At 36.4% G+C, this 16,958-nt stretch overlaps 1 protein-coding gene across 1 annotated transcript in view; it reads right to left on the bottom strand.

Moving 5' to 3' along the window:
• The window catches only part of LOC111503677 (uncharacterized), a 307,933-nt gene that overhangs the window by 95,991 nt on the left and 194,984 nt on the right, over nucleotides 1-16,958 (bottom strand).

Raw genomic sequence — 16,958 nt, 5'->3', positions numbered from 1 at the left:
TTTAGGTTAAGTTTGAATACTGCTCTACTACTTAATAACTATTATATTCTACCTTTTACTCATTTGAAGTAACACTGATGTATAAAGAGATTAATTTTTTTTCAGAATTGTCAATAAGTCGATTGAAGCATGTCACAATAAATGCAATGTTCAGGCGCGCAAAGATATGAACCAAAATAGCAATTATCACTGTATTGGTCCTGCAAGACCTCAGATATGACCACCTAGATCTCCTGACCTAAATATCACTCTACAGCACACCCAACACGGGTTGGATGATAGCAAGTGAAAATCGATCGTTCAGCTTGGGGCTTGAACCAGCAACCAACACGGCTGTCGATTTGAGTGAGTGAACAAAGCACCCACGTCGAGCCGACATGCTACCGTCCGACCTATGACGATAATATGAATGTATCGGGGCTTCGGGAGATATAGCCTGATCAGCGCAAACTTGGGTTGGAAAAAATAATTAAAATTACTATTTTTTTTTACTAGCAATAGGTCAACCAAACATTGGCATCACAGTCCAGAGTGCTAAGAACTTAGAGAGTAGTTTGTGAGCAGTGTATCTGAGAGAACAAATCAAAATATACACATAAAATTATACATTTTCAGTAACTTCAGGGATATTTCATAGTCGTCCATTCTACAATGAACGTGTTGTTGGAATAGCAACTTACAGAGTGAAAGAAAAAATACAATGCCAAAATAAACGTGTTGTTGGAATAGCAACTCACAGAGTGGAAGAAAAAATACAATGCCAAAATACAGTACCAAGAGTACAAGAGACAAGAATAATAACAAATGGAAGTATGATAAAAAAATATTCTCGAACATTACATAAACAAATACATTCAATACATTCAATTCGATACAAATACATTACCTTGTTGAAATAGAAAACACAGTTGATTTGATATTTTGGAAAGAAAGGTTTTGGCTTTCTACTTATTCATCTTCATACAAAAATAATATATGAAACTCTTCCAAAGGAAGGGAAAAGCAATGAATTTTCAGGCCCAAACTAGAAGCTAGAGCCCTCACAGAAGAACTACTTTTATTGAAACATTGAATTAAACGAAAGCAAAATACATTTGAAACAACTACATTCATATTAACATTGAGTAATACGAAAAACATGTCTTTCTATTCAGTTTCTACTACAGATATTCGTTTTGGAACTGAATCAGATATCATTCACAGGATTGCTATACAGTACAGTATATAGAAGAGGTAACCAGAATGTCATCGTCAATTCTTCCAGGTTTGAAGACCAGCTCCCCTACCCTTTTGACTGATTGTTGGTCTTGAGAGGGACCAATGGGTTCATGACTGATTGATGACGGCATGAAGTCCTTACACATCAGTGCCGCCCTTCAGGGGATACCCCTACCTGGCTGGGGTGGGATGGATGAAAAAGTTATTCATCCGTTAACGGGGAAATGAGGGCCTCATTCGACAGAGTGTCGGGGCCTTCTATATCGGAAGGGGTCGTCTACAGCATAATCTGTGGCTTCCCTAACTAAAAGAAGAGGTAAAATTTCATTTACATGGAACACTATCATCCTTAATGGCGGACATCCGATATTTCAGAATTAGACACTTGCCTTATTGCCTCTTCAGCACCAATAACATTACAAGATGAAGCACTAAATTTATCCATCAAATTACTTCATTTCACGAATGAGTTGAATATACTCATGTGATCGATGACAAGTATGTAATGACATTCAATGTTAAATGTAATGAGAAATGACTTTTAGATTTTATAGAATAATTGATTTTATTTATTATTGATGATTTTTGAATAGAACTGGCCGATACTTGATGAAAATCCATATTGAAACTAATTAATACAGTTTATTGCATGATTCTCACTATAAAGGGTTGGTCATGACTGGCCACTTGAAGAAAAATCTTCGAAACCACTAAGTGATTTCTGTTTGTGAGGTTGCATTTAATTTTGAGGATGCCAGGGAGTGAGAAAGAAACTCTTTGGTAATGCGTCAAGCTTTCGGAAATGTTTATATCCCTCTTCAGGACTTACTAAAAAATTTTGAACAAATTAAAAACACAGTTACAATTCCATAGACCGGATGAGACTACTTACTATCGTGAGCTTGAGAGAAGCTAGTTCCTTCATGAAAATCAAAGCTTATCGGTCATTCTATGCTGACGAACAGTGTAGAAACATTTAAATGTTGATTGATATCTTTAAAAACTTAATTGTACCGGACAGCATAGTTAAATTACTAAAATTAGTTTTAGGTTAGTCACGTGAAGCGTCATACATCAATGCGATTACGCTTCACGTGACTAACCCAAAACTAATTTTCATAATTGAAACACGTTGTCCGGTACAATTAATTTTTTTTTAAATTTCAATTAACATTCGAATGTTTCTACATTGTTTGTCTGCATAAGATGACCGAGAAGCTTTGATTGTTATAAAGGAACTAGCTTCTTTCAAACTCACGATAGTAAGTAGTCTCATCCGGTCTATGAAATTGTAACTGTGTTTTTAAATTGTTCACAATTTCTTAATTAGTCCTGAAGAATGATATCCATAAATTCAAAAGTCATAATTCACTTATCGAGGAATAAATACAGATCAAAACACAACAAGACCTAACATACAATATACTACTCAATACAATACACATCCCTAGAAACAATGAACGTAGAGAAACACCAACTCAAAGGATATTACCTGATGTAACCCAAGTACAGGCCAATTTAGAGAAACATCCGGATGAAAGGAGAGGACAAATACCTGCAATAAGGAGTTCCAACCGTATAAAAGAACAATCAAGAAGATGAAACGTTCAGTTTGAGTATAACCATGAAGATGATAGCACAGCCTGTTATTATAGTATTTTCCTTCCATTTGATTCAATATTTATAAGAAAGTAGTTATTTCGAGAGGGATTTTCTTCCAGTTTGTGTTTAAAAGTTACTTCTTCGCATGGTTCATTTTGGAATTATTTGCTTTCTTTCTTTGGAAGATTTCCACAATTCTGATAAAGAAGTAGAAAATTAGAAGCATTTCTTTCTTTCCCACAAATGGAACTAGTATGGTGAAAAAACTAAACAAGTGTTTTTTTTTCAGTTATTACCTACTAGTAGCATACTCGTTAATACACCTGAAAGAAAGTCCTTGCGTTTCTGAATTCAACGGAGATTACGTTGATTTCAATTGAAAAAATAAAGACCTTCGTGAAATATGGGGAAGTAGATAAACAAAACCTTTCTACCCCAAAAAAATATTCATCATAATTCATTTTCAAAAATGGTGCATTAATGAACACCCATTATGTGTGCAAAATCCTTATGAGACGCTTGTGGTAAATTATCTTCATTCCTACTTATTTTCTATTGTGAATTGATATTAATGTCTCGAAGCAGGAAAGCTAACCCTGTATGCACCTGATTTTATGGGTTTGCCTATCGTTACTATCAAGTGAATTGCCGCAAATGTCATACAAGTGTTATGTCACAAGTGCCATAGTTGATTTTTTCAGTTCTGAGGACGGAGACAAATTTTTACTTTCGAAATAGCGGATTTTCTTCCATGGAAACTACATTGAATTCAGGCAGTAACTTATTGGAGTGAAACAGAAGTTTACACCACATACTTTTTTACAATTACAAGTTCTCCAAAGAGTGTTTTTTCAGATTTTGCGCAAATATGAGTATAAATTCAAATCAAGATAGGTTGTTTGGGTTATATGATCAATTTTTTCTTTAAAAAAACGATTGCTTTCTTGCCTACGTTTCGAATTCGATTAAATTCTTTTTCAAGACTCGAAAAGTAGTTTCTTCATGTTGATAATATTACTATTTTAAAAACCATCAGACATATTAGATACATATAGGAAAAATTTAAAAAAACATTGCAACAGACAAACTTCTGAGAAAACACCAACACAAAACGACAGGAAATCATTGGATTACTGAGCTAGTTTATCATCAATTAAATGAAAAATATAATTCATAACAAATCATGAAATTATGAAACAGAAAAAATTAATTGGCGCTCCGGGGCGACTTCATTGATTCCAGTGGCGCATTTGCTTTTTCAGCTGCAGGAAAACCCGGAAAAACCAGCAACACCACATCATCTGAAGATCTTCATCTGCCAATTTCCTCTCTTTCATAAAACAAAATGTAGGATGTCTTCAGAGGCTCTAATAAATTCGAAACATCGCCAGAACACTTAGTGACACGACTATCGTCGAACTTAAATCAGTTCGTTTCGTCTTTGACTAAGGCGTAATAATGACCAGACCAACGCCAGAACCACAGTGAACAGTGACCGCATGAAGATTATATTAGTGGTCTGCTAGTTTGCTAATGACCAGATTCAACGCCAGAACCACAATGAACAATGACCTCATGAAAATTATATTAGTGGTCTGCTAGTTTGAAGTGTTCATTTATTTCGAACCTTCGTAGGAGTTTGATGCTTCCGTTAGAGGTTTAGTCATGTTTGAAGATCATCAGTGTTACTATTAGGTAAACTGGTGCCTCAACTATACTTGTTTTCTTATAATAGTTATTTAGTTTGGTGCATGTTTGGCAATACAGTTGATCATCACCCGTTAAAAGTTCCATTTTCAGATAATTCAACAAAGGAAAGGCTAGTTGACGTTCCAGAAAATCACATAAGTACGTTTTTGCTCTCTCTTGAACATTTACTACAAAGTAAACAAGTGAAGATTTTTCCAGCAAAAGGTCTACAAACACAAGACGAGATAGACTGTATGGAATTATTCAATCCAGAGCGGTCAGAAGTATTGGATTTGATGGTTTTTTCTCACGAAGGGAGTCAACAAAAACCCCAAGAATTTGGAGCTAGTTAACTGAATAAATTATAATTTTGAATATTATTATGTGAATGCAACGAAGAGTCATGATAGTTATTTTTCTAAGTAGATATTTTTGTTTTTGTTTGTAGAAACTGTATACTCAAACATAACTTTCATCGCACCCGACTCACAAAGTCCCAACTACAATATGCAATTAAAACCCGAATAACAGCAATTACAGCTAATTACAACAAAACGTTTCTTCCACAACAATCCCAATTGAATTGCAGCATTTCCTCAGGATTAAAAATACGTAATGCAAATAATCGCCTATTGTCTTGACCCTTGCAGTTTCTAAACTTGAGAGCGATCAATTGAAAAATGGCCAACCATTGTTATATCTTTGGTGCGTGTTGAAAGAGCTGAAAGTGAAAACTGGTGGAATGTTTTAGAATGTCTCATTCACGCCAACAGTTATGAGAAAAACGGGCACTCGTTACATAACAGAATTCTTCGTTAGTACGTCTGTATCAGCGAATGGTAGGAAATCTTCTCCTTGTACTGGTGAAAGCAGAAGAGATCGGATGAGATGTTAATTTATGTGTTTGTCTAAGAGAAGACTGACATAGGTTTGGTAACTAGTTTCTACTTCGCGAGTACTTCATTCTAATATACGCTGAGAGTAAAAATACTACCTCGCCCAAAGTTCATAACTATGAAGGTAGTAGTCCACTTAAATGATTTTTATTTTGATTTATTACTCCAGTAATGGATTTTTCCTTTACTAGATGGGCACAAATTTTTTTAACAGCAAGAACTGTTTGTTTTAGACCTTTGCAACCTCAATACAGCTCAAAGCTGTGTTCTTCATGACTTTTTTTGTAAAAAAATTGATATGTTGTGTAACGATCTGTGTAACATTGCATTTTTCCAATATTAGCCCAGCAATAAAATGCAGTCATAGTACTTTGATGATACCTATATCATCGAAGTGCAGAAATATCATTCATGATATGCTTCAGGGTTCCGACTTAGGGCAACTTATGATTTAAGATGATTATTGTGATGACACTCACAAGAAAATATATCTCTCGAAAACGATACAACCTTTAATTTGTTTCATCCGGCAAAAATATACAATAATACAAAAAGATTTATATTATTATAATATAACTATTATGAAACAGTATAAATACAAGTTATCAGGTACACGAATACACATTCATATTTGAATATGAATATCAAATATATTGATACAGGAGTATGAAGAAACTTTTCCTCAGTGATCTCTAAGGTGCGATTTTGTTCCATCCTTTTCATAAAAGAGGACATATGCTTCTCCACTTACAAGCGATTTTGATGAAATTGTTGACACGTGTCTGCAGTATGCTGTATAATGCCCTATGTAAGTAGTTCCACTGTGATTTAAAAGTGCATATAGATTATATCAACAAGTAGCCACATTTTCTGCTGCAAAATAGTCCATATCCAATCCTTCTAGAGGAAATTCGATGACAGCATTCAATCTGCCTCTAAATCTTTCCGTTTGAGAGAATATTTTAAATGAATTACTGAAATATGGGTAAACTTGTGGATTGATAGGGACTTTGTGTATTTTCTCCTTTCCTTGCATTTTGAATACGTCGGTTTTTCATTCCCACCAAAGTTTCTTCTCTTGTAAACGAATCCAATCATTGCCACAAACTCAATTGGTCGGTTCTTTATGGTATGGAGTGAGACAAATCCCAGAAAAGATCAAAGGTTATTGATGAGTGTCCACAGTATGTGCATTTCATCGTGGATTGAATCCCACATGACACATTGGTTGCATGTTATGGTAACGATCTTAACGGAACAATAATTTGAATGAACTAAGTATTACAAAAATATGACATGTATTTAGGATTTGATAAACTGTAAACTGAAATTGAATACAAAAAAACCTAAGCGATGATTCTCAATAATAAACATGAATTGAAGTGTGTGGACTATAAATCCCTACGATTTAGCATTGATCATGACAAGATTGAATGGGTAACTGAATTCAAATTTTTGCGTTTTTGACACTGAGTAGACGGTTAGGTTAGGTTTGGTTAGGTCCAAAGTGAGTGGATCTATTCGACCCTCCATCGTAACCCTCAAAGGTTTATTGTGGCTAACACCTATTCACACTCGACCAAATAAACCCAGCTTCTTAATGAAGCCGATTAGTTTGTATGGTGAGTGGTCTTTCAGTTCAGATGGTAAGAGTACGGCTCTGATGGAATCTAAAAACCTAATTCGGTTCCCAGCGGGGCGGGCACAAAGTTTATGCTCTGCTGCACGGATAGTCAAGGTGCAAGATTTCCACCTTGATACCCGTGACAACCTTCCCATATGAGGGTTTCTGAACGTCAGCTACACCTGACGATGCCTTAGATTCAACCGAGCAGGGCTTTTTCACCTCTGGTTTGGGTGAATCATCACTTGAGCGCAAACGTTGGCTAACCTGCTCATGGGGGGTTTGTTCCTCCACCTGAGACAGATTCTGCGTACGCCGCTCAAGAATTTGATGCAAAGCAGTAGAGGGTAGTGAACATCTGAAAAGTTTGCGACCTCAACTTGGAGAAAGCAGTACTCGTAAATCAAATCTAGGGGATTCCGTTGTTCATCTGTTAACAGTTACTCACCAAAGTTTCAGTCATCTTGGATCCGCAGTTATTATGTAACAGTCGTTTGAGTGAGTTGATGTGATTGTTTTTATGAAAACGGTCAAAATCGAGTATCGAGCTGCCATTAAATATTCATTTTTGAAAGACAATACGCCTACGCAAATCAAAGATGAGTTGGATTCTGTGTAAGAGGACTCTGCACCACCACTTACCACAGTTAAATTTTGAGCAGCTGAATTTGAACATGACCGTAAGAACTTGGGAGGCGATGACCGTTGGGGCCGTACAAAAACTGCAACTACCGAAGGAGATAGCAGAGAGAGAGAGAGAGAGAGATAGCAGAGGTTATGAACATATCAAAAAAACGTTTCTGTCACATATCAAATAAACATTTAGGCATGAGAAAGCTTTCCGCGCGTTGAATGCCGCGTTTGCAGTGGACTGCAAAAGGGAAATCGGCTCCAAAAAAAGCAAAAACCGTTTCATCGACTGAAAAATTTGAGACAGTCATGGAGTTAATTTGATCGATTGACTTCAAAAAATGAAAAACCATTACAGGAGCATACTAAGCATCATTACTCGACAAGCTGAACGCAGAAGTTATGGAAAAACGGCTATATTTTCAAAAAAGAAAATCGTGGTTTATCAAGACACCGTACCGCGGTTGTCATGGCGAAAATCCACGAATTACGGTTTGAACTGCTTGACCATCCGCCTTACTCACCAGATCTAGCCCCAAGCGACTTCTTTTTGTCCCCTCATCTAAAATTGCGTTCGAAGGACAGAGGTTTTCGTAAAATGAAGAGGCAATGACTTTCGTGAACAATTATTTTGCAGTGAAAAACGGCGAGTACTATTTGGACGGGTTACAGAGGTGGGAGCATCGTTGGGAGAAGCGTGTAGAGTTGAAAGAAGACTGTGTCGAAAAATAAAAAAAATCCGAAAAAATGTCTTGTATCATCGTTAGGTCGAAAACCACCTTCTACATATGCAGTAACTTTGATCCAGAAAAGATTTCAGATTTCCATAATATTCAATCGCGTTGACACACTTTTTAAAAAACAACTTTAGAGTGATATTCTCAAAGATGATATCATGATTGCAATGAAATATCATGGTGATGATTTCATGTATAATAAAAATACTGTTTGGAAAATGATGGAACAGCAGAGCACATTTTCAAAAATGAATCATATATATCATGATTGCCACTATTATCTGTGTGAAGATTTTCAGGTAGGATATATTTGAATGCGTTCGACAGTCAAATAAATAATATACCTAGTACAGTCAACTCGTCTACTGGTTACCAATAAAATCGAAAGCAATTTCATCATGTTTGCTCATCAATTTCTACATATCGATTAGAACTAATCACCCTTTTAATTCAATTCGAGCGCTGCGCAATATCAAACGTTCAAACCTTGATTGTCTAATTAACTTTCCAGGCAGAGCTCGTTTGTAAATCCTGATTGGCGAAGTTACGTGAAAAACATATTCAGAGCAATAAATTTTCCGAATACCTATTATGCGAATGTACGTACTTAGTATGAGAGTTATATAACCCACCTGCTATGAATTATTTATCCGAATGCGCTTATGACTCGTTATATAATGTGATAAACATGTTCGTCGCGATCATTGTTCATAAATATGAACTAGAGATTACCGTCTTTCACCTATTCAATGTGGTTGGTTACACATCATTTCAATAGGTTTCAATCAATCAATAATTTGCTATATTTGTTCAATTTACAAATACAAACAAACAATAGTTATTTATGTATCAAGGAAATTAGGAGGGCCTTAATTACCGATGGCAAAGTTTGCGGGCCTCTGGCCCGAGGGACAGCAATTGCCTGAGGTTATTAAGGCTCATTAATTCCCGTGGTACATAGATAATTTTATTCCTGACCGATTTCAATAAAATTTTGTTCATTTTTGAAACGGAAAAATGTACCAATTCATTACCTTCCCGGTATATTTGAATCAGGTACCGTTGATTATAGTAGAGTTTTCTTGTTGCTAGGTTGTTGCTATGTTACTTGTTTATAAACAGAACTTTGTTATCAAGCTGTGTTTGCGGTGAAAACGTGTTTTCTACCCCAAATATAATGGAGGATATTTTGAAAAAAGCTGAATAAGCAAGAGAATCATTAATTCCATCGAAAAGTGAAGCCGTATACCAAAAAGAATACAAGATATATCTGGACTGGCTGACACGGAAAAATGTTATGCCAAATGATGTCACTGAAACTGTATTTCTGGCATATTTTCAAGAACTGGTAAGGAATTTTCTATGTTTTTCGGTAGATTTGGTAGTAATTGTGTTTATTCGTTTCAGTCAGAAACGTATAGTCCGAATTCTTTATGGACTAAATGGTCAATGCTAAAATCGATGGTGACGATACATGAGAAACGAGATATCACCAAGTTCAATGAACTACAGGCTTTTTTGAAACGGAAGAGTAAGAGTTATAAGCCGAAAAAGTCTGCTGTTTTATCTCCTAAAAATGTTATCAGATTCCTAAAGGACGCTCCTAATGATATTAATTTATTGCATAAGGTGATTTTTTTCTTATTTTCCTTTTTGTGTGTATTTATTTCCTTTTTTTGTTATAGGTTGTTTTGGAGGATGCAGAAATCAGGAACTTTTGAGTATGAAGATATCGGATATAGAGGACCGGTAGTGTTATGGTTATGGTAGTGAACGTACCGGAAAGTAAAACTGGTGTATCGAAGAAATTTACAGTTGTGGATGAAAAAGAGTTCTCCGCTTTGCCTTTATCAAGACTTTATATGTCTTTGCGTCCTAAAGGTATTGAACGATTTTTTTTGAGCTTCCGACAAAATAAATGTACATCTCAGCCAATTGGAAAAAACATGTTTGGGAAAATCCCCAGCAAAATCGCAATGTATTTAGGATTGCCAAACTCATCTTCCTATATGGGACATTGCCTTCGTCGCACTTCTGCTACTGCTCTAGCCAATGCAGGAGCAACTATGACTAACTTAAAAAGACACGGAGGTTGGAAAAGTTCCACGGTGGCGGAGGGGTATTTGGAGGATAGCATCGAATTGAGAAATAAAACGGCGCGTATGTTGTCTACTTTGTCATCAGAAGAGGCAGGTACCTCGACTGTAGTGAACAGAAGCTCCAGCCATACAAAAGAAGAAATTGTTTCCAGTGGCGGAAGCAATTTTCAGGGAACATTTCAAAATTGTACATTTATTATTTGTAATGACGTGAATAAATAAAATATGGTTCAGTTTTCATTTCTATTTATTTTTACTTGTGAAAGGTAGAGGGAATTATAAAATCTATAATGTCCCAAGGGAGTTATGACCCTCTTTATTGATAGCGTAACTATGACGATATAAGCTTATGATATCCCGGTCAGAAATAAATACAATTATAGAATGAGTTTTGTTCATAATGGAGCAAAATGAGCGAATACATAGTTCGATGAGTGCATGGAGCTTGTTTCCAAAGAATATCAGGTTAATATAAAATAAAATAATATACATATACACACATACGTAACGTCTGAACTGGAAGCAAATTGCCAAAAACCACTCTTCTCGATAGAAAGACTCAGCAGGTTGTATCTGATATGGATTTCTGGCAATTCTGTCCTGGAAAGCAATGGAGTTGCTAACTCTCTTGCAAAGGAGGGTGCTGCAAGCAGCTTCATTGGACCAGAATCTGTCATTGGCATCGCTTTAGGCTTTGCCAAACACCTGGATAGCAAGAAGATTTATAGACTTCTGGCAATCTTCCAGGATTGGCTCACTACTAGGCGTTTATTCGACCTTCAAAGCTTGATACCAAACAGTTGTTGGACTACAGTAGGGATGAACTACGATGTCTAGCAGGCTATCTTACAGGTCACTGTCATTTGAATCATCATATGCAGAGACTCGGACTGTCGGAAGACAGTGTGTGTCACTCTGTTTGGAAAATGATGGAACAGCAGAGCACATACTTTGTATCTGCCCCGCTGGGGACCGAATCAGGTTTTCAGAGTTTGGCAGACCCGTACTCTCATCACCTGACCTGAAAGACCACTCACCATGCAAACTATACGGCTTCGTCAAGAAGCTGGGTTTATTTGGTGGAGTGTGAATAGGTGTGAGCCACAATAAACCCTTGCGGGTTGCGGTGGAGGTTCAAATAGACCCTTTCACTTTTGACCTAACCTAACACATACACGCCATTTATACACATACCGCACACACAAATTTATAATATATAAGCGATTATATGAATAAAATATAAAATGAAAATGAATAAAATGGGGATTTGTTGAATATACTTATCCCTAGGAATTTTGATCTGTGGATATAAGAAAATATTTTTTATCAATTCCCACAAAATTGCTGATTTTGCAACGTGGCTCATTGAAAATGAATGATTTTTTTTAATAATAACTGGCCAGAAATGGGTCCAATTTCCAAAGGAAGTGTATTGAACAGTTAAGGAGGAATATATGTGAATGAACGAGGTGTTACAGCCTTTTGGAACGCGTTTCGCTTACCGAGTTGACATCATCAGTAGATGACTAAGTTGAGAGGAAATATTTTTGTTTTTGTACTTTGTATTTTGGACACACTGAATACTTCAATTGGTTTTCCAATAGATTATGTATATTTTCTTTGGCTCAATAGATTCAGCGACTAATATATTGGATCGACCAACAACACCAATCAACCGTTAACTACAAACTACGTAAATATCAAGTTTCAAGTTCAACGAAAGCGCCATTAGATATTTATTAGCCAGCAGTTATGGCTTCGGTCGATTCACAAAGAAAGTCGAATCTTCTAACGTCGCCGCAGATTTCTACACAACTTTTACACGATTCCAACATCAGATGGGCTTTGTAAGTGGTTCTTTTTGCTGTTCACCGCAAGGCGAACAAATATGCAGGAAGTGTGTTCGAATTCGTGTTCATTGAGGTAGTGCTTGGGTTGGAAACCGTTGTCATGAGAATTGTTTTCGCACGATTAGGAAGATAATATTGTGGTATTGAGTTCTTGCCCTAATATATACAAGATACTTCCTATTATCTTAAAAATTATATTAAGTCACGAGATTCAGCGATGAAGCTTCAAGCAAACTTGAAATAAGTTCCACAAGGGTCTGTTCTGAGACCATTGTTATTTGTTTTGTAGCACAGATTCGCCAAGGTTCGAACGAATATAATTTAAAGTTGCATTTCATAGGGTAGTATATTTCAGGTACAATACTTTCAATAACTTCTAGTTTGAAAATAATCACTGATAGCAGACAAACCCTATTAGCCTTGAACAGAAAACGTGTTACCTCAGGGCTAGTACTAGAGTGCCACCAAGATTTGGCTAAAGCCTCGGTAGTTGGGTTAAAGGGCACGACAGGAGTAAAGGTAATCGCATTGCCGACCCTTCAGCCAAGGAAGTTGTTGGACTAAGAATTTTAGGACCCAGTGGCAAGTACGGCCTGATGACTTCGACAATTGCGTAACTAGCCAAACGTCACACCCATGCTCAATCCCTAAAAAGATGGGATGAAATCATAGGATGCAATCTAGCCAGGATCACCCTGGGATACCCTGGGAAACTGGCGCCGAAGACATATCTGGCGATGACCAGGAAAAATCTACGCCTAACAGTAAGATTTCTGACTGGCCATTGTCAACACCTCCATAATATGGGGCTTGTGGACACACCTCTATGCAGGATGTGTGTCCACTGTCAGGCATGTCCTATGCGAATGTTCGGAGTTATCGTCAATAAGAGAGTGTGTGTTTGGAGACTCGTGACCTACACCTGCCGATATAAAGGAGATGTCTCCCAAAGACCTGTCGACCTTCCTGGAAAGTACAGGATGGACGATGACCTACCAGGACAACTCCTAAGGAGGATGTACAATGGATGACATGTGGCCTAAGTGCTGTGGGGCTACACTCACCCTCCCTACTCTACAGATACAGATTGTGATATTGTGTTTTTTTCACCTAATATATACAAGTACTTCCTTTATTATCTTGAAAATTATATCAAGTCACGAGATTTAGCGATTAAGCTTCAAACAAACTTGAAACAAGTGCCTCAAGGGTCTGTTCTGAGACGATTGTTATTTGTTTTGTAGCAGAGCTTCGCCAAGGTTCGAACGAATACAATTCAAAGTTGCATTTCATAGGGTAGCATATTTCAGGTACGAGATTTTCTATAACTTCAAGTTTGAAGAATAATCGATTTTGATTATTACAGTCATCATCTTTCGATTTTTTACTTGTTTCGATTAAATATTTAGAAAATAACGCGTGTAATTTGACTCAACTTGAATAGTTAGACATGATCCCACTGACTTATTTGAAGGCAATGATGAGTACTATACAGTGCTAGTCAAAAGTCTCCTTCCCCCCTCGTATCTTTTGAACGGGTATACTTCTAATAATGAAATTTGGAGGGTGGAAATAAACGGATGTAGGCTTCTTAACTGGTCATAACAGGTGACGCAATAGTCATAAATGACGTCACAAGGCCACTGTGACCAAAAATTTTAAATGGGACCCTATGGCAAGTGCCAGCTCGTTTGAAAGGTATTGAAAATACCTATTCAGTCATACCAATTTTGTTTGGGTTTCGGCTGATTTTGATTGATAAATTGAAGAAATACGAAAATTATAGTTTGGCATTTAATTAATAAAGATTTAAGAACCAGTTCTTATAATAAGTGTTCAAAATGTGCTCCATCTACTTCCTGGCAGCAATGCATCCTATTGCTAAACTCTTGTCGTACTCGTCCCAGTGTGTCAGCGGAAATTGCCCTACATTCTTCAACAATTCGTTGTTTCAGAATGGCAATACTGTCAGGTGCTGTAGCGTAAACCTTAGATTTCAAGTACCCCCATAGAAAAAAATCTAATGGTGTAAGGTCCGGTGACCGAGCTGGCCATTCGATCGAACCTCGTCGTCCAATCCATCTACCACGATATTCTTCATCTAGGTAACGTCTTACTGCACCGTAATAGTGTGCAGGAGCACCATCTTGTTGAAACGTTATTTCCAAGTTGTCGAATTCATCTGGATTATCTTCTAGAATTTCAAGAATTAACGCCTCAATATCAGTTTGTAACATCTCCAGATACAATTCACCGGTTAAGTTAGCATTGAGAAAAAGAGGCCCAACTATGTGGTTTCCCAAAATACCTGCCCAAACATTTACTTTTTCAGGAAATTGAGTATGTTTTTCACGAAAGATGTGAGGATTTGTGTCACTCCAATACCTCACATTTTGAGTGTTAACATTTCCATTGAGAAAGAAAGTACTTTCGTCACTAAAACAAATTGTCTGTATGTAGCCTGGTTGTTGGTTCATTTTATCGGACATAGTTTCACAGAATTCTAGTCTTCGGTCGGGGTCATCATCTGAAAGTTGGTGCACCATTTTTAATTTGTATGGATGAAATTTGTTTTTAGCCAACACCCTATGTACTGTCCTTTGACTGACTTCACAGATAGACGCAACTTGGGCTGTGGAAGAAGTAGGGTTCACTACCATTTCCCCAAGTATGTCAATTTTTTTGTCATCACTAATTGTTGGTCGACCAGATCGTTTGGCATCTTGAACACTACCTGATGCTTCAAACTTCCGAAGAAGCTCCCTCAAATAAACCCTCGATATAGGGCGATCTGGGTACCTCTCATTAAACAGTCGTTCCGCTGCATGGAAATTGTTTCTACATTCACCAATTATTAAGATAGCTGCTACTTTGTCGGCTACAGTATGTACCATTTTGCCTATGTAAACACTTAAACGTCTCGTTAAACAATAGCTTAGGTAAATTTTCAAGGTATAAACACTTTTGACAAGTAGATAATTCAAACACGTCAACCTTTTTGACAATGAACCAGAGGCGTACTTTAAAATCTTTATTAATTAAATGGGAAACAATAATTTTCGTATTTCTTCAATTTATCAATCAAAATCAGCCGAAACCCAAACAAAATTGGTATGACTGAATAGGTATTTTCAATACCTTTCAAACGAGCTGTCACTTGCCATAGGGTCCCATTTAAAATTTTTGGTCACAGTGGCCTTGTCACGTCATTTATTACTATTGCGTCACCTGTTATGACCAGTTAAAAAGCCTACATCCGTTTATTTCCACCATCCAAATTTCATTATTATAAGTATACCCGTTCCAAAGATACGAGGGGGGGAGGGGACTTTTGACTAGCACTGTATATTAGAATAAAATGAGTACCCATTACACTGTGGAACCGATACTTTTCTTGTTCATGTATTACTTCATGTAATATCTACGAGATTTTAAGCTCAGATATAAAAACACTGGTGTGACTCCCAATCTGCGTCATTCAAAGTTTCGAAAACAAACTTAATATTATATCGCTGCTCAACGAAAAACATACCGTTAACAACAAAGGGCGCAGACAAGAAAACAAAGTTAGTTCTAAATTCTGGGAGTAATAATTGATGACTATGAATACAAATTCGGCGCTCACATTGTAACCCACAATGAAAGTTTAGCTTCAGGGTGTTTTGCAATGAGAATAACTTGGAACTTGGTTTGTCTGCCGCTAAATCGGCTTATTTCTCACTAAAATTTTCATTTGAGGTACATAATTCTCTTCTGGGGAGCATGTTGTAAAACTTAATTGTTTTAATTACACAGAAAAGGGCCATGAGATTCATGTGTAATGCCAAAAGTCGAGACTCCCACAAACCTTTGTTCAAACTACATAAAATGTTGACAGTCTTTGATATTTTATTTTAGAAGCAGTATGTTTGAATAACAAACAACCCATACCAGCCTCTACTCTATTTAAATACTCCTTATATTATAATAGTCTTAATTTAAAAGATTATATTTTTTGGAGTGAAAGTTTTTGGCTCTCTACTACTCCATCTTGATACACAAGATTTATCATTCACATGGCCATATTAAAACATTATAGGATATCTGTAAATTTCGGAAGCCAGCTAAAATGTTTATCATGTGGTAGATCCTTCTATACTTTGGAAGAATTCTATGAGGACAGTTTTTTCTGATTAATTTTCAACATTTGTATATTATTTTCAATATATAAACAGATTATGTTATACTGAATTTCATTTCATGTGTATTATCTCTTTTTAGTATCAGAATATTCCGTTATACCACCACCAAAATTTCAGTTCATAGCTCATAGAAGCATGAAGCATGTATTTTCTTGATATTTTGTGACTCAATACGTTACAACTGATGAACTTTTATAACTTATAACCCACTAGATACGTTTTTGATTCTTATACCTTGTAGAGAGTTCCATAAAATCGTTCGAATGAATGAATTTTATTTCTTTCATATAGAAACCACACGTCAAAAAAATCGAAAACCAGATTTGCAAAGGGAGAAATGAACAGTTAAGAATAATTTTCACTTTGGAAAAGAGCAATGGCGTACTGTATTCTTCAAAATAGAAAGAAAAAATATGTTAGGCAACAGAAAAT

This window comes from Leptinotarsa decemlineata, unplaced genomic scaffold, assembly GCF_025532065.1.
Source record: "Leptinotarsa decemlineata unplaced genomic scaffold, Ldec_3_MD MMD2_tig00000882_RagTag_RagTag, whole genome shotgun sequence".
NCBI classification, from domain to species: Eukaryota; Metazoa; Arthropoda; class Insecta; order Coleoptera; family Chrysomelidae; genus Leptinotarsa; species Leptinotarsa decemlineata.
Note: the sequence above shows the minus strand (reverse complement) of the source record. Positions and strands in the feature narration are given on the sequence as shown.